The following is a 25,415-nucleotide window of genomic DNA, read 5'->3' on the forward strand; positions in this document are numbered from 1 at the left end:
GGAGATGGAAGTACATAGAAATGATTAATTTGCTTAACATCATATAATTTATAACAGTCAGATCTTGGATTCATGTATACCTATAGCTGACTCCAAAGTGTTTACTTTGAAGCCCAAACCATCCATACGCACCAATTTCTTTTCCCATCTTATTAACATAAAAGACAATCTTGTCTTTCAGATTGAAAGTTTTCCTTCTTAACTGAGTCATTGCAAGTCTCTAGTCATTCACTCTAAACTTATGCTTACAGTAATTTTTCCTTCCTTATAAGGCTAACATTTCTGACTATGTTTTCTATCTTTTGTATCATTTTAGTTATCAAATATTTGAGAATATGATAGTCTGGACTGAGCACTGTGTGTGGATATGAGCAACAGAGATGTGGTCCCTATCCTCACCGGTCTCAGTGTAGAATGTACACAGATCAGGATGCAGATTTTTATCATGCATAATGATAGGCCCAGTTCCAGATAACTCTTGTTAACAATTCCATCAACTTTCCCTTTTTATTTCTTGCATCCTCAGTGTATAGTCTCCTTGCCTCTATTTTCTATATTTACGGTAGTTTACAGATAAGTCCAAAACTCCCTGTACTGTAAAACCAACATCCACAAAATTTCTCCTTAATTCTGTTGCAGTACTGAGTAACAGTACTCTCTTTCTATTCCTCTATTTCTCTTTTCATCATGAAGTATTCTCACAAATATACAAATGATCTGAAGTTAACTCCTTAACTATCCATTCACTCTGGAATCCTTTGAATACTTGGCTTCTATTACAACTACTTTATTGGTATTTCAGGATAATTCTGCATGTCTGCCAGGCTCTTGATGACAGTTTTTTGTGTGTGTGTGCGCATATATGTGTTAACATGCATTTTCCATAATATAGCACCTGCAGAAAAAAAGCTTATTATCTGCCAAGAATCAACTATCAGCTCATGAGAAGTCCATTACTGTTTCCTCATGTGATTGCATCTCTTGTTATTAAAACTCTAGCATTTAATAAAATAACTAAAACATCCTCTGCCTCAGGTACAATCTTCAATTCTCTTTTTCTTTATTATTCATTACTACCTCTTTTCAGTTCAGTTCAGTTGCTCAGTTCTGTCTGACTCTTTGCCACCCCATGGACTACAACACTCCAGGCTTCCCTGTCCATCACAAATTTCCGGAGCCTACCCAAACTCATGTCCATTGAGTTGGTGATGCCATTCAAACATCTCATCCTCTGTCATCCCCTTCTCCTCCTACCTTCAATCTTTCCAAGCATCAGGGTCTTTTCAAATGAGTCAGTATTTCTCATCAGGTGGCCAAAGTATTACAGTTTAGGCTTTAGCATCAGGCCTTCCAATGATATTCAGGACTGATTTCCTTTACGATTGACTGGTTTGATCTCCTTGCAGTCCAAGGGACTTTCGAAAGTCCTTTCCAACACTACAGTTCAAAAGCGTCAATTCTTCAGCGTTCAGCTTTCCTTATAGTCCAACTCTCGCAACCATACATGACTACAAGAAAAACCATAGCTTTGACTAGATGGAACTTTGTCAGCAAAGTAATGTCTCTGCTTTTGAATATGCTGTCTAGGTTGGTCATAACTTTTCTTCCAAGTAGCAAGTGTCTTTTAATTTGATGGCTACAGTCATCATCTGCAGTGACTTTGGAGCCCAAGAAAATAAAGTCTGTCTCTGTTTCCATTGTTTCCCCATCTATTTGCCATGAAGTGATGGGACTGGGTGCTGCTATCTTAGTTTTTTGAATACTGAGCTTTAAGCCAAGCTTTTCACTCTCCTCTTTCACTTTCATCAAGAGGCTCTTTAGTTCTTCTTCGCTTTCTTCCATAAGGGTGGTGTCATCTGCATATCTGAGGTTACTGATATTTCTCCCGGCAATCTTGATTCCAGCTTGTGCTTCATCCAGCCCTGCATTTTGCATGATGTACTCTGCATAGAAGTCAAATAAGCAGGGTGACAATATATAGCCTTGACGTACTCTTTTCCCTATTTGGAACCAGTCTGTTATTCCATATCCTGGTCTAACTGTTGCTTCTTGACCTGCATACAGATTTCTCTGGAGGCAGGTAGTATGGTCTTGTATTTCCATCTCTTGAAGAATTTTCCATAGTATTTGATCTACACAGTAAAAAAAAAAAAAAAAAAAAAAAAAAGGCTTTGGTGAAATCAATAAAGCAGATTTTTTTTCTGGTATTCTCTTGCTTTTTTGATGATCCAATGAATGTTGGCTATTTGATATCTGGTTTCTCTATTTTTTCTAAATCCAGCTACAACATCTGGAAGTTCTCAGTTCATATACTATTGAAGCCTCGCTTGGAGAATTTTGAGCATATTTTGCTAATTTGTGAACTTAGTGTAATTGTGCAATAGTTTGAACATTTTTGGCATTGCCTTTATTTAGCATTGGAATGAAAACTGAACTTTTCCAGTTCTGAGGCCACTGCTGAGTTTTCCAAATTTGCTGCCATACTGAGTGCAGCACTTTCACAGCATCATTTTTTAGGATTTGAAATAGCTCAGCTGGAATTCCATCACCTCCACTATCTTTGTTCCTAGTGATGCTTCCTGAGGCCCACTTAACTTCACATTCCAGGATGTCTGGCTCTAGGTGAGTAATCACAGCATTGTGGTCATCTGGGTTATCAAGATCCTTTTTGTATAGTTCTTCTGTGTATTCTTGTCACCTCTTCTTAATATCTTCTGTTTGTGTTAGGTCCATACAATTTCTGCCCTTTATTGTGCCCATCTTTTCATGAAATATTCCCTTGGTAGCTCTAATTTTCTTGAAGCAATCTCTGGTCTTTCCCATTCTATTATTTTCCTTGATTTCTTTGCATAGATCACTATGGAAGGCTTTCTTATCTCTCCTTGCTGTTCTTTGGAACTCTGCATTCAAATGGTTATATCTTTCCTTTTTCTCCTTTGCCTTTAGCTTCTCTTCTTTTCTCAGCTATCTGTAATGTTTCTTCAGACAACCATTTTGCCTTTTTGCACTTCTTTTTCTTGGGGATGGTCTTGATCACTGCCTCTTGTACAATGTCACAAACCTCTGTCCATAGTTCTCAGGCATTCTGTCTATAAGATCTAATCCCTTGAATCTATTTGGCACTTACACTGTATAATGGTAAGGGATTTGATTTAGGTCATACCTGAATGATCTAGTGGTTTTCTCCACTTTCTTCAATTTAAGTCTGAATTTGGCAATAAGGAGTTCATGATCTGAACCACAGTCAACTCTCGGTCTTGTTTTTGCTAACTCTATAGAGCTTCTCCATGTTTGACTGCAAAGAATGTAATTGATCTGATTTCCGTATTGACCATCTGGTGATGTTCTTGTGTAGAATCTTCTCTTGTGTTGTTGGAAGAGGTTGTTTGCTATGACCAATTTGTTCTCTTAGCAAAACTCTGTTAGTCTTTGCCTTGCTTCATTTTGTACTTAACGGCCAAACTTGCCTGTTACTCCAGGGATCTCTTGACTTCCTACTTTTGCATTCCAGTCCCCTGTGATGAAAAGGACATCTTTTGGGGGTGTTAATTCCAGAAGGTCTTATAGGTCTGCATAGAACCATTCAACTTCACCTTCTTCTTATTACTTCTTTTAGCAATGTTTTTATATCTTAGATTTTTATTTTCTCTATGTAATATATGGTAGGTTTTTCAGTCAGTTAGTAGGCCCCAAGAGAAGAAGTCAAAGAATTTCTCCCTACCTGACATTGCCTCACCCTCCAATGCATTCCAAGGTCTTAGTTACATCCTGACTCCATGCCAGCAGCTACCTGATTCATGCAGGGCATTAAGCTTGGTCTTGGGAGTAGAGAAAAAGGGAACCAAGTAACAATCAGTTTACCATGTCTCCAGAATCTGTTGTGTCAAGAAAATGATAATCTCTATTTTTATCACCATATACATATGGATTTAAACTATTATTTATTGGGTGCTAACTGCATGTCCTAGGAGCTACAATCCTTGGCATTATTTACCACCTACAATTGCCTTTGGCTCTTCCTTTACTTCCCCTAAATATCACCAAGTCCTTTAGATTTAATGGCCTTATCCCCGTACTCATCTGCTGAATATTGTCCCATGCATTATGCCTTAGGTTATATCTACCTGTATGATCACATTATTTTCTCAACTATTTCTAATCTATGTTTCAGCCTAATTCTTGTACTTTGTTGACAGGTTAGTTTTCCTGATTCCTCCATAGCTTTGCTTATACCACCTCTGTTATTGAAAGTTGCCACTGACTCTCCATCACCTGTGGAATAAAGTCCAAATTCTCTCCTTGGTATGTAAGTTTGCTCATAACGTGACTGGACTCCATTGTTCAGATTCCTCGCTCAAATTAACATTATATACCCAGGGGAAAATGAGCAACTCAAAGAGGAGACTGAGAATTCAGTTTGAATACTATTTTAATAGGGAAAACAGAGGGAGATGAAGCCTCTTTTTGCTGTTCAGTCGCTAAGTAGTGTTTGACTCTTTGCAACCCCATCGACTGTAGCACACCAGGCTCCTCTGTCCGTGGGATTTCCTAGGCAATAATTCTGGAATGGGTTGCCATTCCCTTTTCCAGGGGTCTTCCTAACCCAGGGATTGAACCTGTGTCTCCTGCATTGAAGGCAAATTCTTCACTACTGAGCCACCTGGGAAGCCCTCTGTAAGCCTCTTAGGGGAGAGTAAATGAATTTTAGGGAAGATGAATGGGCCCTTAGAAAAACAGCTGGGAAATATCATAGTTTGTGGCAAACTTCATCTGGATGTGGTGTCAAATTCTAGTGTCTTCACCTGGAATAAGAGTTAATCTCCCTGGTTGATGAAGCTCTCAGGAAAGGAATCTATGACAATTGGGTTTCTTTTGGAGGATCTGTGTTTGGGCAGATAAGGGGACTTAAGAGAAAGCTTCACTTTCCATTTGATCTTTTCCAAGTACCTACAGCTCAAAATAATTAATACTTCCTAAATATCCCACCAGAGTGGCATATTTAGGGGTTGTATATTCTCCTTACCTTCACACCAAACGTAAGTACTCATTATTCAACATAGACACCTCAGTATCCTATCCTTCTGTCTTTTCTTGTTCCATTTCTTTTGCCTCCACCCACCCATATGTTTCTCTCAAGGCCCAGTTCTCAAATGTCACATGACCCAGGAAGGAGTCTCTGTCTTCTTAACCCTCACTTTTAGCCTGCTGTGACAATACCCATCAATTTGCCCGTATCTAGTTACTGCCTACTACCTGTAAAATCATGTGAGCCCACTTATGCTGGTGTTGGTGGATAATTGATTCATGACTTCCCTTCCTAAGAAATAGTGTGTAGTGTATATGTAGGAAAATCATATATATCATATGAAAATCTCAAAATTACAGTCTAAGACATAATTGTAAACCCCCGCCTTTTTGTACATTTAGTTCTGCTCAAGGAAATTTGGATTTCCTAGATAACAAAAATTATACAGATTGAAATAAATTATTCAAATAAACAAACCCTAAGAAAATGAGATTGAGTTTTTTCTCTGTGCATTTGCTACATTAGATTGTCTTTATATATTTTTGATTGAATAAATTAGCATAAGTAGAATCTACAAAAACTATCTGATGCACCTGTGATCAAACATTCAAGAGGATTCATCTCAGAAAAGTGCAGATAATTTGAGTATACTTTTATACTTATATTTATGAGTATCTTTCAAATAAATACAAAGCAGTCACATAGACTACAAGTCACACCTTCACATGTAGCAAGACAAAGGAGAGTCACACATTATTATGCTGAAAAAGTCCTGAGGCAATTTAGAAACACTCAGGGTTTATTAACATAATGGATTTTCTTCATTTAGTATTAAAGGGATTCCCTAGATTTTGAATGCTTCTGCTTTTATCCATTTATACAACAGTCTGATGAAGTAGGTGAGATATCATTAAATACTTAATAAAAATGAGAAAATGCAAACCCAAAATTAAAGTTCTCTTAAGTCAGCATTAAAATGAATACAATGTGGTACAGACACTATGGAGAACAGCATGGAGGATCCTTAAAAAACTAAAAATGGAGTTACCATTTGATCCTGCAAGCCTACTCCTGGACATACATCCAGAGAAAAACATAATTTGAAAAGACACATGCACCCCAGTATTCATATCAGTACTATTTACAGTGGCCAAGACATGCAATTTAAGTGTCCATCAACAGATAAATATAAGCATGTGGTACACAGAAAACAATGAAATAATGCCATTTGAAGCAGTATGGATGGACCTAGAGATTATCATACTAAGCAAAATAAGCCAGACAAACACAAGTGTATATGTGAAATCTAAAAAAAAAAGATACAATTAATTTATAATTTATTTACAACACAGAAACAGACTCACAAACATTGAGAAAGGGTTAAGCCAGGAGTTTGGGATTAAAATATATGCAATACTGTATACAAAATAGATAACCAACAAGGGCTTACTGTATAGCACAGGGAAGTATACTCAATATCTTATAATAACCTATAATGCAAGAGTATGTAAAACAAGAATACATATATCTATATATACATATGTATAACTGAATCACTTTCCTGCACACCCGAAACTAATACAACATTGCAAGTCAATTACATTTTAATAAAAAATTTAAAAAAATGAACACAATGTCCCTAATGTTTCATGTCTTATTTAAATCACTTGACTGTAGTCTAAATTAGTATATAGCATATATTCTCATTGATGGTGGTCATAATATTGTGCTTTCTGTGTCACTGTGTTTCTATTAAGTGATAGAATCTATTTAAAGATGAAAAAATATTGATTTCAAAATTTCAGGAGATTTATAACCGAAAATTTGAGTTGAAAAGTGAATTTAACAAGCAGTAAAAAAAAAACCTCAATTTTACTTCTAGTTTTAATAAATTTTATATTAACAAACATCTGTGCTAATTTAATGAAGTTTAACAATATTTTTTAAAAATTTTTTGAAAGATAAATTTTGCTTATTTTAATGATTTTTGTCCTTGTTTGTTTCTGAAACAGTAGATAAATGAAGAGAAGTATAAAAAATGAGATCCTCCTTTGGTTTTATCAGAAAAAGTACTCTACTATGAGATATCAGATTAATGTCTTCACAGTGACCACTGAATTTTATCATCAAAATATTTCCAGTATTGTTGATGTAAGGATTACAAGTCTAGCTTTATTCCCAGAACAAATGTCAACAATGTTTTTAGCAAATACGTTATATTTCACTTACAAAAGTTATATGAGAGTTTATATTAGGTATGCTGCTGCTGCTAAGTTGCTTCAGTCGTGTCCAACTCTGTGTGACCCCATAGATGGCAGCCCACCAGGCTCCCCCGTCCCCGGGATTCTCCAGGCAAGAACATTGGAGTGGGTTGCCATTTCCTTCTCCAATGCATGAAAGTGAAAAGTGAAAGGGAAGTCGCTCAGCTGTGTCCGACTATTCATGACCCCATGGACTGCAGCCTACCAGGCTCCTTCATCCTTGGGATTTTCCAGGCAAGAGTACTGGGGTGGGTTGCCATTCCCTTCTCCGATATTAGCTATAGAAAGAAATAAAATAAAATTAGTTTTGCCATAGTTCAAACTCAGTCTTCCAAAAGGAAAGTTTCCAGGACGCTTTTAAACCCAACAGTCAACTGGATATTGGTTCAACCCGGCACTAAGGCCAGACACAGTCATTGGCAAAACAAATACATGGAATTTTGTTTGTGGATTTTAAAAACCTAACATTATCTCATTGCAATTGAGATCTCTGAAAGTTGAGGAAGATTTTTATGCTTGAATGGAATGAACTGTTAATGTCATTCCTATACCTTGATGCATTTGTAGACAAAATGTATGGTATAGAAAGAATATCTTTGTTTTTCTGCATTTATTATAGAATTCAGTTTTACTAAAATTTTTTCTGAAAATTTGGTTTCTGGACTGAAAGCAAGCCCTGGTAATATAATTTACATAAATATTGACAGTGAGAACTCTAAACAGAATTACTAATTCTGAGCTGCATGTTTGCATTTCAAGGGGTGAGGAAGTCTAAGAACTTGGAGATATCTCTGAGTCACAAAGCTGAAGACATTGGGATTACCTGGCCCTTTGAGAAATTTATTTATATTTCAAAACATTAGAATGAGAACTCAAAGTCCTTGCCGTATGTTCCATGAGAAACAAAGGTTTTTCTCCTTTTTTTTAAAGGAAGAATAGGCAATGGCACCCAACTCCAGTACTCTTGCCTGGAAAATCCCATGGACGGAGGAGCCTGGTGGGCTGCAGTCCATGGGGTTGTGAAGAGTTGGACACGACTGAGCGACTTCACTTTCACTTTTCACTTTCATGCATTGGAGAAAGAAATGGCAACCCACTCCAGTGTTCTTGCCTGGAGAATCCCAGGGATGGGGGAGCCTGGTGGGCTGCTGTCTCTGGGGTCGCATAGAGTCAGACACGACTGAAGCGACTTAGCAGCAGCAGCAGCCTCTGTCTTCTACACAGATATCCAGATTTATGTTTTTTCAACAGTTCTGTACACATAGGACATTAACCTGACTTTATTGAAAGAGTAAGAATTGTGATGTGGGAAACCACATGATTATTATTTGTTTGTTTTTTTCAAACTTTAAATGTGTTATTTTGTATTGGGGTATAGCCAACAAACAATGCTGTGGTGGTAGTATTTGAGTTTGAGTGAGTAACAACCATGTGGACCTGACTCAAAAACTCTGTGTGTGCAATCAGGACAAAATTAGTAAATATGAAAACCTAAATGAGATATCTTAGATACATGCATTTTCACATTAATTAGAATCAAGAAACATAGCTATTTCCCATGGGAGAAACTCCCAGTGGAAAGGAGATCACATGGGAACTATTAAACCTATCGTTAATTTTTATATACTTTATATATCAACGCTTGACCAATATTACCTTCTCCTCTATGTTCCTACAGCATTTTCCATTGCAATACTTATCACATATTCTACTTATGTGGCATAATAATATTTTGATATATTGCTCAATTTATTTTTGTTCTGGTAATTATTTTAATTACCATGACTTTCTCCATTATATTAGACTGTAACATTCTACCTTCAATGTCAAGCAAGAATGCTGAAAGAAACCAATGAAGAAAGGTGTAGTTAAAGAAAGAAAGAAGGAAAAAAGAGTGGCGGGGAGGGTGGTTGTTAAATTTTTTAGATACTTTTGAGTACTAAAATCTAAGGCTGTAAGTATCTAAGACTATAAAGCCTTAAAACCATAGACAACAGATCTGGGAGACAACTTAAGAGAGGACCACTCATCTCATCCTTTCTTCCCCTCATCTAAGCAAAGATAGTTATCTCTGGGCTAAAAATGAGAATTAGCAGAGAAGCAAGACCTTAGAATTTTCTCATACTTAATAGGAGGGTCCTTCAATAGGCTAGTATGGGGTAATGGAACTCCAGATAAATTGAAAAACTTGACCACAAAGAAGATTTGTACCTCATATCCCTGGGTGGAACCTGGAAACAGGCAGCCTCCCAGCAGAATGCTGTGAATGTGTACTCCAGAGTGGTGTCCTGGTAGGTTCATCAGGCAGATTTGTAGAGTCTCCACCCATTCCAGGGCAGTCACAGGAGCAGGCTGCACTGATAGTAAAGAGCATACTGAACAAAGAACCATGGAGATCAGGAGAAGAGGTCTTGAGATGGGGTCAAGGGGTATGCATTAACAATCTACCTCTATCAATCACCAATACCAGGTAGGACAGAGTGCCTCCCCAGATGACAAGGTGGAGAGATGACAATCACGGGCCCATTAAGTGATGCCACGGCACTAAGTATGCCTCTCACCCTCTCATCACTGACTTAAACACAATCCTGGATGGGGAAAGAAAAGTCATAAAGGAGACTACTCAAAATCAGCCAAAATTAAAAGGATTAGTTGAGATTTCACTTTTGATCCCTGGTAGAATGAGGGCTCATGGTAGAAAGTAAACTGTATAACAGAAAAATCAATCAAATGCATTATTATTATTCATATTAATATACCCTGAGCTGTGATGTTGGAGAAGACTCTTAAGAGTCCCTTGGACTGCAAGGAGATCCAACCAGTCCATTCTGAAGGAGATCAGTTCTGGGTGTTCTTTGGAAGGAATGATGCTAAAGCTGAAACTCCAGTACTTTGGCCACCTCATGCGAAGAGTTGACTCATTGGAAAAGACTCTGATGCTAGGAGGGATTGGGGGCAGGAGAAGGGGACGACAGAGGATGAGATGGCTGGATGGCATCACTGACTCAATGGATGTGAGTCTGAGTGAACTCTGGGAGTTGGTGATGGACAGGGAGGCCTGGCATGCTGCGATTCATGGGGTCGCAAAGTCGGACACAACTGAGCGGCTGAACTGAACTGAACTGAATGGCAATTGAGAGTTGAGAAATCAGCTATTATGGTGGGTAATACATGTTTATGAACAACATCTCTCTGCTGTCATAAAATTCAACAATTTAGGCTTTGTTTTATCTTCATGTTTCTCAAAATATGTAGTGTTAACCTGACCCTCTGTCAGGCAATGTTTGCTTAAAATTCCTAATGGCAGTACTATCACAAGTTGCTTTCCAAATTAAAACAAAATTTTCACTTCAGGAAATATTTCTAAGTATTTCTAAGTATTGTAATATTTGTAAGTATTGTTCACTTCCCTTATTCACTGTGGTGAAAAGAAACTCAGAAAATTATATTTTCTATATTTCCTTACTGCTTCAATTTATATTGGAATTCTGAGCCTTATAAAATGTCTTTCAGCTACAACGTGTCAATTCCTTGACTTCTTGCAAGAATAGATTTCTCTTATGCCTCTGTAGGAAGTAGTAGCAATGATTCTTCAAATGAGACCAACTTGGCTACTGATTAAATATGGGGACTATTGTGTGTGCATGTGAAGAGAGAGGAATTGCCTGCACATATACATATACATGCAACAGAATTATTTGAAAAATGGGAGAAAAATGAATGGCTTTGGAAAATCAGGTCATTTCACAAATACAATATAAATTTTCATATGCTGCACAGTAGTACTTGTGCATTTTGTTGAATGCATTACTTCCCTCACAACATTTATCAATTGTCTGAAATTTACATCAGAATTAGGACTGGAAATAGAGAAAAATAATCACTTCTCCCATGAAATCAAATGTAGGGGTTTTTTTTTTTTTTTGGTTTTTGGAAGGAAAATTAGCCATTTCTGGCTCATTACAGTTAATAAGTAGAAATGTGAATATCAATTGATTGAAAATCAGAAATCAGTGAGGCAAAAATGGCTCATTTAAATCAGTACTATTGAATCAAAGTTAATCACCTCTCAACCAGCATCAAAGAACAGTGTCAGTCAGAAATAGTGCATTGTGAAAGCTAAATTCAGGATCTTTCTAACTTTCTTAGGACCAGTTCATACTGAACAACTTTATTCCCCATAGTAGAATTTTAGTACCAGATTAGAAAACTAAGTCACAAGTGAATCAGTAAAGTGGATATCTAATGCACTGAGTACGTCAACTACAAAAAGGCACAGAATCCAGATCATCCATGCTTAGAACTTCAGTTCAGTTCATTTGCTCAGTTGTGTCCAACTCTTTGCGACCCCATGCACTGTAGCACACCTGGTTTCCCTGTGCATCACCAACTCCCAGAGCCTACTCAAATTCATATCCATCATGTTGGTGATGCCATCCAACCATCTCATCGTCTGTGGTCCCCTTCTCCTCCTGCCTTCAATCTTTCCCAGCATCAGGGTCTTTTCAAATGAGTCAATTCTTCACATCCGTTGGCGGAAGTATTGGAGTTTCAGCTTCAGCATCAGTCCTTCCAATGAATATTCAGGACTGATTTCCTTTAGGATGCACTGGTTGGATCTCCTTGCAGTCCAAGGGACTCTCAGGAATCTTCTCCAATACCACAGTTCAAAAGCATCAATACTTCAGTGCTCAGCTTTCTTTATAATCCAACTCTCACATCCATACATGACTACTGGAAAATGACTACTGGAACTTACTCTTAGAATAATACAAAAATGTCACATCTGTCTTTAAAGTGGGTATAGCAAAGGTTTCCTTAATGGGTGAAATTCTTTTGTATCTAATGAAGGAAAATAAAGTAACGCATGTCATTGGAAAGACTTTTTTCAATGGGCATTTAGATTATTTTTTAGATCTAATTATACTGTTAGCCAGGGCTTCCCTCGTGGCTCAGACGGTAAAGAGGCTGCCTGCAGTGCAGGAAATCCAAGTTCGATCGCTGGGTCAGGAAGATCCCCTGGAGAAGGAAATGACAACCCACTCCAGTGTCTTTGCCTGGAAAATTCCATGGACAGAGGAGTCTGGCAGGCTCCAGTCCATGAGGTCACAAAGAGTCAGACACGACTGAGTGACTTCACTTTGACTTTCACTTTCACACTGTTAGCCAGTGTAGTCAGCCTCCTTTCCAGATTATAATACCTAAATTGTCGGATGATAGTTCTTCCTAAACACACTTTTCCTGATGAATTCATTTGGTCCTTTCAATGTAGCAGGACTTTCTTTGTGCTATCTCAGGATCAATTTAAATATCTATTTCAGGTATTTGCTGAGAGCCTACTGTCGGCTCCTTTCTACAATCTGCCTCCCGCTTTCAGCCCTCTGAACACCTGCTCCATGCCCATATGGATATCATTTTCTATTTCCTGAATTTACTGATCTGTTTAGGCTCTCTTGGCTTCCTGTACCATTTTGCCTGTTTTATAGAATTCCTGGATTTGTCATTCAGTAAATTATTATTGATAATCTACTGTGCTTTGGTCACAAAGTACTGTTTCCCACCAATATTAGTGTATACTCTCCTGTTCTCAAAGAGACCATTCTATCAAGTCAGCATCCAAGGAGTAGAATTTAGACACCTGACTCTTAAATCTCCAGGCCTTCTGTGGTATTCCATCATCTTTCTGTGTTCCTTTCACTTATTGAGGTATTTCCTGCCATCTGGTCAAACTTCAAATGCCAGTTGTGCCAGGAAGTCTCCTTAGAAAAAATTAGCACTAGAATACTCTCTCTCCTGTGACTACCAGTTGGTGTCAGTCCAACAGTATTTGTCACACATGTTGTATAGTATATGGTAATTTGGGGATGCCTCTGTCTGCCCTAATAGTGATTATTTGAAAACATTTCCTCTATTTCATCCATAAACCTGGGCACGTATATAGTTGAACAGTAAAAGTTTGCTGATATGACTAACTGGTCTGTCAACATCGTTACAAACTCACTCACTTTCAACTTCCTCAGTGTTCATTTGTTCAATCCAAGTGCACCTGTAAAGAGAAACTCTGCTCTGAGAGGAATCCAGTTGGGGAAATGGATTGGGGGGCATTAACTTAGAATGGTAGGATATTCCTAAATTCATTTGGAAGATTTGGAGGCTATATGGTATTGTCAAGGTCATTGACATGATTGTCAGGGGACTTGGGTTGCCATATTGTTTCTGCTGACAATTAGCTGCATAATTATTGACAAGTTTCACATCTCTGAGAAAGTCTCAGGTTTTTCATTTCACATATCAATCATTCATTTATCGTCTTTCATCTGCCAGGCACTATACTAGGTACTTTAGTCAAAAAAGGAATAAGGCACTATCTCTAAACCAAAGGAGCTTGAGTGTAGCAATTATATAACCATATACACCAATAATTACTGTAAAGTAAGTTGAGAACATTTATTGTGGAAAGTTCAGTGGGAATGGAAGGAAGAGAATGATAGTTTTGGCTAATGTGGTGAAGGCTTTACAGAGAGGGTATGTATTAGTTCTGGCTGTTTCTTTGACAGATAAAAAGGAGTTGTGACAGTACTTTCTATGCAATGGGAACAGCATGTGTAAATGCAGAATAGTAGGAAATTGAATGAGCTGGTTAGAGGCAGTGTGCTGTTCAGAATTGTTTGAACCACAGACCTGATGGGAGAAGATCAGAAATGGGCTACAGGAGGCCAAAGAAAACTCTGCATTTCCTGAGAGGTGTGCACATTTTTTTTGCATATCATTGGATTTCAAATTGTGCCTTTTGGAGTCTAACATTCTGTAGAGGACCTCCAGGGCTGCTCCCATCTAGAGATGTGAAACAGAGAGGAGGGCTAGAAGTTAAACTGGTCTTTTACTTCAACCATTTTAGCTCTTAATTTGTGGTTTTATTTTGGGGTTTTGCAGAAGATTAAGCTTCACAATCAATCTTATTTCTAAAAATAAAGTAATGCAAAGTTCTGTGATAAAATATGCAGAGACTGATGGAGTTTAAGGATGGATGCGTTTGTCCAATAGAAAGAGCCTTAGAGTAGGGCAGCACTCTGGAGCATGAACCTAAGGCTGCAGAGACTTGGCCCAGGGAGGCTATTCAAAGCTTTACAGGCACGTAAGGGAGAGATGATGAGGCCCAAAGAGAAAATAGTGGCAGCAGCAGTGACAGTGGCTGGAAAGAACAATGTAATCTATAGAAAGTAAGGTGTTAATAATATGGAATTAGAATGGTTAATCACTACTCTCTAAGATGGTGGTAGGCTGTTGCTCTCAGCATTTGCTTTTCCTCTTTTCAAGCCATATTCACATTCTATTAATTTCCCTCTACTGCTGATAATGTCCTCTTCCCAGCAATGTGGCTGTCTAGTCATTACTGCGGGCTTCTGAAATGTGGTTTATAAAGAGGTGAGCAGTCTGGCTGATTCTTACCCACCAGCCTACAATGGCTTGTTCAGGTCTCACAACATTGACAAAAAAGTCGCTGGGTGTCTTCCTTGCAAAATCCCTATTAGTGCAAGTTTCTGTGAATCTAACAGAATATCTGGCTTGCAGATCCAAAATGAGAATTTAATTGATCTTATGGCATTCCCTTTGAACTCTCAAAGTCCCTACTTGATACTTTTCTAGTTCTCCTGTGAATGGTTTATATTTTTTGTGCTCATACACTTGAAGGATAAAAATTTCGGCAGCACATCTGAAAGAATAATGCTACTATATGAATCATCAATCAATTACTATATAAGCACTACTTAATTGTAACAGTGTCTTGTTAGGGTTATAAAACTACCCACAGACTGCATGGATCTAAACTTAGTCTACACCGTTTATTAGTGGAGACGAAACAATTTTGACCAAGATTCACAAATTTCTTAACTTTCTAAATCTTAATTTTTCTCATAATAAAATGAAGGAAGTTTCTTGGAAGGTTAAATGAGATAATCCACATAAAGTATTTTGTACAATGGCCAGCGCATATTAGATTTCAACAAAAGTTAGCTACCTTCTCATGACTTTGAAATTTTCATGTCATTATTATTTTCATATGGACTTCCCACATAGCTCAGTCGGTAAAGAATCTGCCTGCAATTCAGGAGATCTGGTTTCAGTTCCTGGGTTGGGAAGATCCCCTGGAGAAGGAAATGGCAACCGACTCCAGTATTCTTGCCTGGAGAATCCCATGGACAGAGGAGCCTGGTGGGGTCACAAGAGTCGGACACGACTTAGGACTAAACCACCACCATTATTTTCATACAGTGAACAATTTGTGTCATATTCCCTTTGCTTCCAGTCCATATTTTCTCTCTTGAATACTCATGAGGAAACGTTTTTATGAATTTTTATAACATACTGTCTTAATTCTTACTCATTTCTAGCTACCTTGCTTTACATAATGCTGCATGACCTACACAGCTAGCATTATATCTGATGACAATCGAAATGCTTATAGGCTTAGATGCATATGTGCAAGGTGACTTTTTACACTTTTGTTAAAATTAGGAGGCAAACTGTCCAAGTTTCACATAATACCACACCTATATGACAGTGGGAGAAGAAACACTGGAATATGCTACAAAGTCTCTTCATAAAAGTAACATTTGAATCAGTTCTAATGAGGTGGATGAAACTGGAACCTATTATGCAGAGTGAAGTAAGCCAGAAAGAAAAACACCAATACAGTATACTAACGCATATATATGGAATTTAGAAAGATGGTAATGATAACCCTGTATGCGAGACAGCCAAAGAGACACAGATGTATAGAACAGTCTTTTGGACTCTGTGGGAGAGGAAGAGGGTGGGATGATTTGGGAGAATGGCATTGAAACATGTATAATATCATATACGAAACGAGTAGCCAGCCCAGGTTCAATGCATGATACTGGATGCTTGGGGCTGGTGCACTGGGACGACCCAGAGGGATGGTACAGGGAGGGAGAAGGGAGGGGTATTCAGGATGGGGAACACATGTATACCTGTGGCGGATACATGTTGATGTATGGCAAAACCAATACAATATTGTAAAGTAATTAACCTCCAATTAAAATAAATAAATTTATTTAAAAAAGTATAATAGCTGCAAGAGTTGTTGACAAATTATTGGACTGAGATTTAGGAAACTAGAACTCTAACCTAACTCTCAGTTTTCTGATTTAAGGAGTGGGCCTAAGATCTGACAGCTCTAAATACTTGCTGACTCAAAGGCCAATGAGAACAAGAAAAGAGTACATTTGCCACAATGACACATCATTATTATCCAAAGCCCATGGTTTAGATTGCGGTTCACTTTTGGTGTACATTTCACAGGTTTTGACAAATGTGTAATGACAGATATTCACTACCATACATAGTGTTAAAAACCTCCATCCTCTGCCCTTTTAACCCTCCCTCCCCTTTAACTCCTCTAGTCTCTGGTAACTACTGATCTTTTGTTGAACCTTTTTCAGAATGTCGTATAGTGAGAATCACACAATAAGTAGCCTTTTCAGATTGACTTCTTTCACTTAAAAATATACATACAAGATTCCTCCAAGTCTTTTCATGGCTGGATAGCTCATTTATTTTCAGAGCTAAATAATATTCCATGGTCTGGATGCTCCACAGTTTACTTATTTATTCACCTACTGAAGGACTATTTGATAGTTTCCAAGTTGGGCAATTATAAATAGAGCTAATACAAACACTCATGTGTAGGTTTTGTGTGTAAGTTTTCAATTCCTTTGGATAAATAAATACCAAGGAGCATGAACACTGGATTATATGGTGAGAAAATGTTTATTTTGTAACAGACTGTTTTCCAAAGTGGCCTTACTCTCTTGCATTTCAGTCAGCAATTAAGTTCTTGTTGCTTCCACATCCTCTCCAGCATTTGGTATTGGCACTCTTCTGGTCTGTGGCCATTCTAATATGTTGCATCTCATTTCATTTGTAATCTCCTAGTGATAAATGATGTGCAGTACCTTTTAACATGGTTATCTGCCATCTGTAATTCTTTTATTTTGATGATGTGTCTGTTAAGGTCTTTTCCTCATTTTCAAATCAAGTTGCTTGTTTTCCTTATTTTTGATTTTTAAATCTAAGTTGCTTCTTTTCTTATATTTTGAATAACAGTCCTTTACCAGGTGTGTCTTTTGCAACTACTCAATCTGTGACTTGTCTTACTATTATCTTGATCTTTCATTAAATTTTAATAGATCCAACAGTGTTGGTAGAGGTGAAATTTTGATGCTCAGGACTCAAAGTTTTCACTAAGCAGAATGAACTGCAATTTGGAGATTGTTTTCATGACTGCATTCAAAACATCAATTATTTCTTTAGGATTTGCCTCTCTCCTAAAAAATATCTGTTAAGAATTCTGATTAAGTGACTAATCTAGTCAGCTGTATTTTGGCTCAATTAAGTTTATCACTGTTCACAAAATATATATCAAGATCATAATGCAAGAGATTTCATTATAGATATTTCAAATTTAAATCACCTTGGCTATGCTCATGATTACAATCTGATTGGGTATAGAATTCTTGGATCACAACATTTTCCTCCCTTACCTGTTAGACTGTGAGACATTGTCTTCTTAAATTTAGCATTGATAAGAAGTGTGCAATCAACTCGATTATTATATTCCTTTTATTTACTAAGATGTAGGATTTTTTCACTTATATCACTGAAATAACAAATAGAGATAGGGATACAGGACAGGTCTAGATGTTAATATTTCCTTGATTTTGCTTTGTGCCTGGTGACAGTTCTGATATGCTATACCAAGATATTTTGATTTTGATAACGATTTCTGTTTAATTTGCTCTGGTTTTCTCTTTGGGCATACCCATCATCCACACAATGTATGTCTTTTTCTCCATTCCACTTATAATTCTCACAGGCTTCTCCTTTATTTCTGCATCAACAGTAAGCTTTCCACACTACTTTGTTCATCACCAAGTTGGATTTATGTGCATCATTCTGTTCTTTATTGGTACAACTGCAGATTTCACTTCTTGAAATTGTACTTTTATTTACTTCTTTTCCTTTTATTCTTTACATTTTCCTTTTCTGATCTCTGTTTCCATTTCTTCTCATTTTTTATCTGTTTGAAGTCCCATGTTTACGTTGAAAATTTTCTAAAATTTTCTTTGTTTTTAAATATATATTTTGAAAAGAATGCCTTTTCTTTGCATATTTTAAGCCATGCTCCCCCTTTCAGATATGTACAGTTTATTACTTGAACAACTATGAAGATTTTTGTCCATTTAAAATTTCTTAAAGAAAGAGAAAACCTATTCTTATCCAGTGTTTGAACACTGGGCCTGCAGATTATCCCAAACACCTCTATCATCCACTTACATTTAGTAAAATCAGGATTCTTTCGAACCCTAAGCCAGTGTAGATCCACATTTCTGAGGCAAATTACCAATGACGACCAGCCTTCTCTATTGTCAGTATCTAAACCATACAGAAAATTAGAAAAAAGATTATGTTCCTCTCTGAAAAAATGTAATATCATACATTGTTTTAAAGTAAATGATGAGTGTTACATGGAGGTTATAAGATACTAATAATTTTTTATTGATTATTTAACCTTTCCACATCACAACTTTCTTTTCTCTAAAATGGGGAGAATAATCCTTATCATGGAGGCTGCATGTGTGTGTGTGTGTGTGTGTGTGTGTGTGAGTGTGTGTTCTCAGTTATGTCTGACTCTTTGCAACAGCATGGACTATAGTCTACCAGCCTCCTCTGTTCATGGGATTTCCCAGACAAGAACACTGGTGTGGGTTGCCATTTCCTTCTCCAGGGGATCTTCCCAACCCAAGGGATCTTCCCAACCCAGGGGTCAAACATGCATCTCTTGTATCTCCTGCATTGGCAGGCAGGTTCTTTACTGCTGCACCACAGAGGCTGGTTGAGTGAACAAAGTGAGTTCATAGTTATAAAGCATTTATCATGGTCTGACACAGAATTTGTATTAAAAATATTCAATTTTCAAATTACACATATGATTTTATATTATTTATTTCTGAAACTTATAAAAAGGTCTTAGATCTCATGCAAACTACCTTTTGAATTTTATAATTATAAAAAGATCTGCATTCAATGTAGTGAGGTATAACTGTAATGAACATCCTTTTCACAATAGAAATTACTGCTGATGGTAAGAATAGAAAATGCAAGTGATATTTGCACAAAAAACTTACAGAGCAAAAAAGCAAGTAAAAATACATGAAGCCATTCAGAAGAATTTAATAATATGTTTTAATATGTTCACTTAAGATAATGATTTCCCACATAAACTAAAGACAAGAAAAAATTTGCCTGTATCCATGCTCACTGAAAAAACCTGCTGCATAGGCAATCAAGGTCTGCTATTATACATTTCACATTTGGGGTGACATATACCAGTAAAGGGACTTCCCTGATAGCTCAGTTGGTAAAGAATCCGCCTGCAATGCAGGAGACCCTGGTTTGATTCCTGGATCAGAAAGATCTGCTGGAGGAGGGATAGGCTACCCATTCCAGTATTCTTGGGCTTCCCCTGTGGCTCAGCTGGTAAAGAATCTATGTGTAACGTGGGAGACCTGGGTGCGATCCCTGGGTTGGGAAGATCCCCTGGAGAAGAAAAGGCTACCCACTCCAGTATCCTGGCCTGGAGAATTCCATGGACTATGCAGTCCATGGGGTTGTAAAGAGTTGGACATGACTTTCAATTCTCTTCACTTTATACTAGCAAAGACTCATTAGTTGTTAGATATACATTATCTGCATTTATTCTGCACCAAGTGAAATAGGATTTTAATGGCATATCAAATTTTATTGTAAATCTTCCAATGGATTACAAATAATTACAATTAATTCTCTATATTGGTTTATTTAGCAGTAAGAGTGAATATGTTTGTGTTTCACCCCAATGATAAGGGATAAGTCTTCACTTATATTTAAACTCCAATGACTTTCTTTGAGACTCAATAGGCTGCATAGCTAGAAAAGTTTCTTGCAGAATACACAATGAAACTAGAAGGGTACCCTACTAGCTCAGTTGTATTCCATCCTGTGACAGAATCATGCGAAGTAAAGCCTATAATCTATTTTAACTTCAATTTCCCTTGTGATTTCAACTCATTTGATACATATCAACAAAATTGTAGTCTATTTCCTGTTCAAAGTCTATTCTGCATTGACTATGTCTCCAAAAAAAAACATAGTGTGAAAGTGGAAGTCACTCAGTAGTGTCCGACTCTTGTGACCCCATGGACTGTGACCTACAAGGTTCCTCTGGTCCATGGGATTCTCCAGGCAAGAATACTGTAGCGGGTTGCCATTTCCTTCTCCAAAGGTGATCAGCTTGAGTCAGGTTTAAATCCCTTATGAGTTTACCAATGGCATTTTGTTGATGCTTACCACAATTCTTTCTCTGAACTACCATGCTACAATGCCCTGTAATTTTTTTTTTTAAAGGAGGCAGGTGTTTAAAAATGGACTCATTTGTTGGTGTTTTAAGACAATTCCACATAATGTTACTAGTGGGCTAATGATGGAATTCAGCTTGCCACCCCCTGACCCCCCAGGCCACTCTTCAAAGCAAACTGCTTTACAGAACTTTCCCAACTGTGTGAGAATTTTGGAGTTAACTAGCAACAAGCCTGAAAATTTGGTCATGTATATAAGTACAAAGCTGGTTCATCAAATCCCTGTTCTGGCCCTCAACCCAACTCATTTCATCTAAGGCGTCGTCTACCTCCTTAACGTTTATCAGACACTTGAAAAAAACATAGTCAACCCAAATACATGAAATAAATAAAAGAATTGTTCTGATGATGTCTGGGCAGATCATTTCAGAACCCACTTTTACCTGCTTCACACTGAAGAGGTATTCAGAGCAGTTTGAATAAAAACTCATGGGTTTCTTAATTGAAAATGGATCAGGGAAGATAATTTATGGTTATTTCCCACCTACAATTCTATTTCTCTGGAGTAATTTTAGATAGCATTTATCCAAGATCTATTACAGAAAATTTAATTTGCTTGCTCTATAATAATACACATATTCATGTATGCTTTTCATCTTATTAAAAATAATCAGAAATAGATTATATGTCATTGCTAGACATGAAGTTACAAGAGTCTCATTATCTTTAAGTAGTTCCTAAAGTTTTCAAATTCTACTTTCGATGGTTCAGTTTCCTTTTCTAAGCATTATATTAGTTAACTCAAGTAATTCTCACACTTTTTTTTAACCTGTTAAACTATTGGGTGACCATTTACTTTTTATTTCTGATTTAAAAAGAAAAATTAGCATTATAAAAATAAAAAGAAGATACATTTTAGTCAAGACCTGATGAACTGCAACTCAATGTGTGTCCAGATTGTGACCCATCAGCATGGAAAAGCACATAAAATAATAAAACTCTGAAATAGAAAGCAGGCTGGCTAGAGACTATAGGACCCAAACAATGTGATGGTGAGTTCCCTGGGCTTGATTTTTGTTTCATATTCCCCAGATGTGGGGCTGGAGGAGCCAGCACTCAAGGAAACATCAACAGATGCAGACAAAAATATCCCCCCAAAAGCCCAATCACTTAGCCAAAGAACAGAAAAGGAGCAACCCAGAATGACAGAAAATATTTAAATAATAATTGTTTTACTCTAGCCAAATATCATAAAAAAATATATGGCCACTCCCTTATCCATGCTAGTAAAGCTAAGCAGGAAGCCTAGACATCTACCCTCATCTTGTTGTAGCAAATTATTTCAAACTTCATCCTGAGGTCGGAGAAGGTGATGGCACCCCACTCCAGTACTCTTGCCTGGAAAATCCCATGGACAGAGGAGCCTGGTAGGGTGCAGTCCATGGGGTTGTGACGAGTCGGATACGACTGAGTGATTTCTCTTTCACTTTTCACTTTTATTCATTGGAGAAGGAAATGGCAACCCACTCCAGTGTTCTTGCCTGGAGAATCCCAGGGATTGGGGAGCCTGGTGGGCTGCTGTCTATGGGGTCACACAGAGTCAGACACAAGTGAAGTGACTTAACAGCAGCAGCAGCATCCTGAGGTGGTGTTAAGAAAGGATGAGTAGGGAGCTATGACCTTCCATTCACTGTGCATTAATAAACCTTGCTTCCCCATGGTCAGTGAAGACCTGATGGCAAATCTTTCACAGTGCTTTAATACCCTTCCTACTCTTTGCTGTGAAAGTCAGAGGCCAGGAAGACAAAGGACTGTCACCCATGGGCAGCAATAATAAGGTCACCTGTTTCCCGTAGAGTCAGTGGAGATAATCTGTGAAACAATGAGGCCCTCCTGCCTCTCCCAGACAGAGTGGTATCAGGCCCAGTGTGGAGCCAGATCTCCCACTCTTGCCCAAAAGTAACTGACAATCCTCCTTGGGTATTAGCTTTTCTGGTAACTCAGTCAGTAAAGAATCTGCCTGTTATGCTGAGGACCAGGGTTCGATCCCTAGGTCAGGAAGATCCCCTAGAGAAGGAAATGGCAACCCATTCCAGTATTACTGCCTGAAAATCCCATGCAGAGAGGAGCCTGGTGGGCTATAGTCCTTGGGGTTGCAAAGAGTCAGACACAACTGAGTGACTAAAGCACCACAAATGGAAAATTTGGATTTCCACCAAATCTGGCAATAACAGGTAGTGCCCCCCTTCCCTTGCCATAGAGATATCAAAAAAGTCAACTAATGAATAGATTTAAATAAGATTCAGAACCTTATGACATGATACACAAAATGTCCAGATTCCAAAGAAAAATTCATCAGACAGAGCCAGGAAAATCTCAAACTGAAAGAAAAAAGAACCAAACAAACCAATAGACTCTAATAAGAGATGACAGAGATGTGAGAATTACCTGAAAATTTAAAGCAACCATAAAAATCTTTATTTGAACAAAAACAGACATAAGTGAGGCAGGTGGAAAAATAGGAAGCCTCAGCAAAGGAAAATTTAATGTTAGCAAAGAAAAAAACCTGCAAAGAAGAATCAAATGGAAAATTTAGAAGTGAAAAACACAGTTAAAAAAGAAATTCAATGGGTGGACCAAAAATGATGAAGGGAAAGAAGAAGGAATCAGTTATACAGAAGATAAAACAATTGAAGTTACCTAACATAAATGATAGAAAATAGATTAAAACAAAATTATCAAAATTCCAGAGATATGTAGGATTTTAAATTAATACATTTGTGTCACCAGAGGCCTAGCAGGAGAGATGAAAGAAGGTGGGGAATATCACAGTAATCCAAGTCTATGCCCAACCAACAATGCTGAAGAAGCTGAAGTTAAATGGTTCTACGAAGACCTATAACACCTTTTAGAACTAACACCCCAAAAAGATGTCCTTTTCATTATAGGGGACTGGAATGCAAAAGTAGGAAGTCAAGAAACACCTGGAGTAACAGGCAAATTTGGCCTTGAAATGTGGAATGAAGCAGGGCAAAGGCTAATAGAGTTTTGCCAAGAAAATGCGCTGGTCATAGCAAACACCCTCTTCCAACAACACAAGAGAAGACTCTACACATGGACATCACCAGATAGTCAACACTGAAATCAGATTGATTATATTCTTTGCAGCCAAAGATGGAGAAGCTCTACACAGTCAGCAAAAACAAAACTGGGAGCTGACTGTGGCTCAGATCATGAACTCCTTATTGCCAAATTCAGACTTAAATTGAAGAAAGTAGGGAAAATCACTAGACCATTCAGGTATGACCTAAATCAAATCCCTTACCATTATACAGTGGAAGTGAGAAATAGATTTAAGGGACTAGATCTGATAGATAGAGTGCCTGATGAACTATGGAATGAGGTTCATGACATTGTACAGGAGACAGGGATCAAGACCATCCCCATAAAAAAGAAATGCAAAAAAGCAAAATGGCTGTCTGGGGAGGGCTTACAAATAGTTGTTAAAAGAAGAGAGGTGAAAAGCAAGGGAGAAAAGGAAAGATATAAGCATCTGAATGCAGAGTTCCAAAGAATAGCAAGAAGAGATAAGAAAGCCTTCTTCAGTGATAAATGCAAAGAAAGAGAGGACAAGAACAGAATGGGAAAGACTAGAGATCTCTTCAAGAAAATTAGAGATACCAAGGGAACATTTCATGCAAAGATGGGCTCAATTAAGGACAGAAATGGTATGGACCCAACAGAAGCAGAAGATATTAAGAAGAGGTGGCAAGAATACACAGAAGAACTGTACAAAAAAGATCTTCATGCCCAAGATAATCACAATGGTGTGATTACTCACCTAGAGTCAGACAGACATCCTGGAATGTGAAGTCAAGTGGGCCTTAGAAAGCATCACTATGAACAAAGCTAGTAGAGGTGATGGAATTTCAGTTGAGCTGGAATTTCAAATCCTGGAAGATGATGCTGTGAAAGTGCTGCACTGAATATGCCAGAAAATTTGGAAAACTCAGCAGTGGCCACAGGACTGGAAAAGATCAGTTTTCATTCCAATCCCAAGGAAAGGCAATGCCAAAGAATGCTCAAAGTACCGCACATTTGCAATCATCTCTGTTGCTGCTGCTGCTGCTGCTGCTGCTAAATTGCTTAAGTCATGTAAGACTCTGTGCAACCCCATAGATGGTAGCCCACCAGGATCCCCTGTCCCTGGGATTCTCCAGGCAAGAACACTGGCACTCATCTCACACTCTAGTAAAGTAATGCTCAAATTCTCCAAGCCAGGCTTCAGCAATACGTGAACCGTGAACTTTCTGATGTTCAAGCTGGTTTTAGAAAAGGCAGAGGAACCAGAGATCAAATTGCCAACATCCGCTGGATCAAGGAAAAAGCAAGAGAGTTCCAGAAAAACATCTATTTCTGCTTTATTGAGTATGCCAAAGCCTTTGACTGTGTGGATCACAGTAAACTGTGGAAAATTCTGAAAGAGATGGGAATACCAGACCACCTGACCTGCCTCTTGAGAAACCTGTATGCAGGTCAGGAAGCAACACGTAGAACTGGACATGGAACAACAGATCATATCCAAAAAGGGAAAGGAGTATGTCAAGGCTGTATATTGTCACCCTGCTTATTTAACTTATATGCAGAGTACATCATGAGAAACGCTTGACTAGAAGAAGCACAAGCTGGAATCAAGATTGCCGGGAGAAA

This window comes from Capricornis sumatraensis, chromosome 7 (genome assembly GCF_032405125.1).
Source record: "Capricornis sumatraensis isolate serow.1 chromosome 7, serow.2, whole genome shotgun sequence".
Lineage (NCBI taxonomy): Eukaryota > Metazoa > Chordata > Mammalia > Artiodactyla > Bovidae > Capricornis > Capricornis sumatraensis.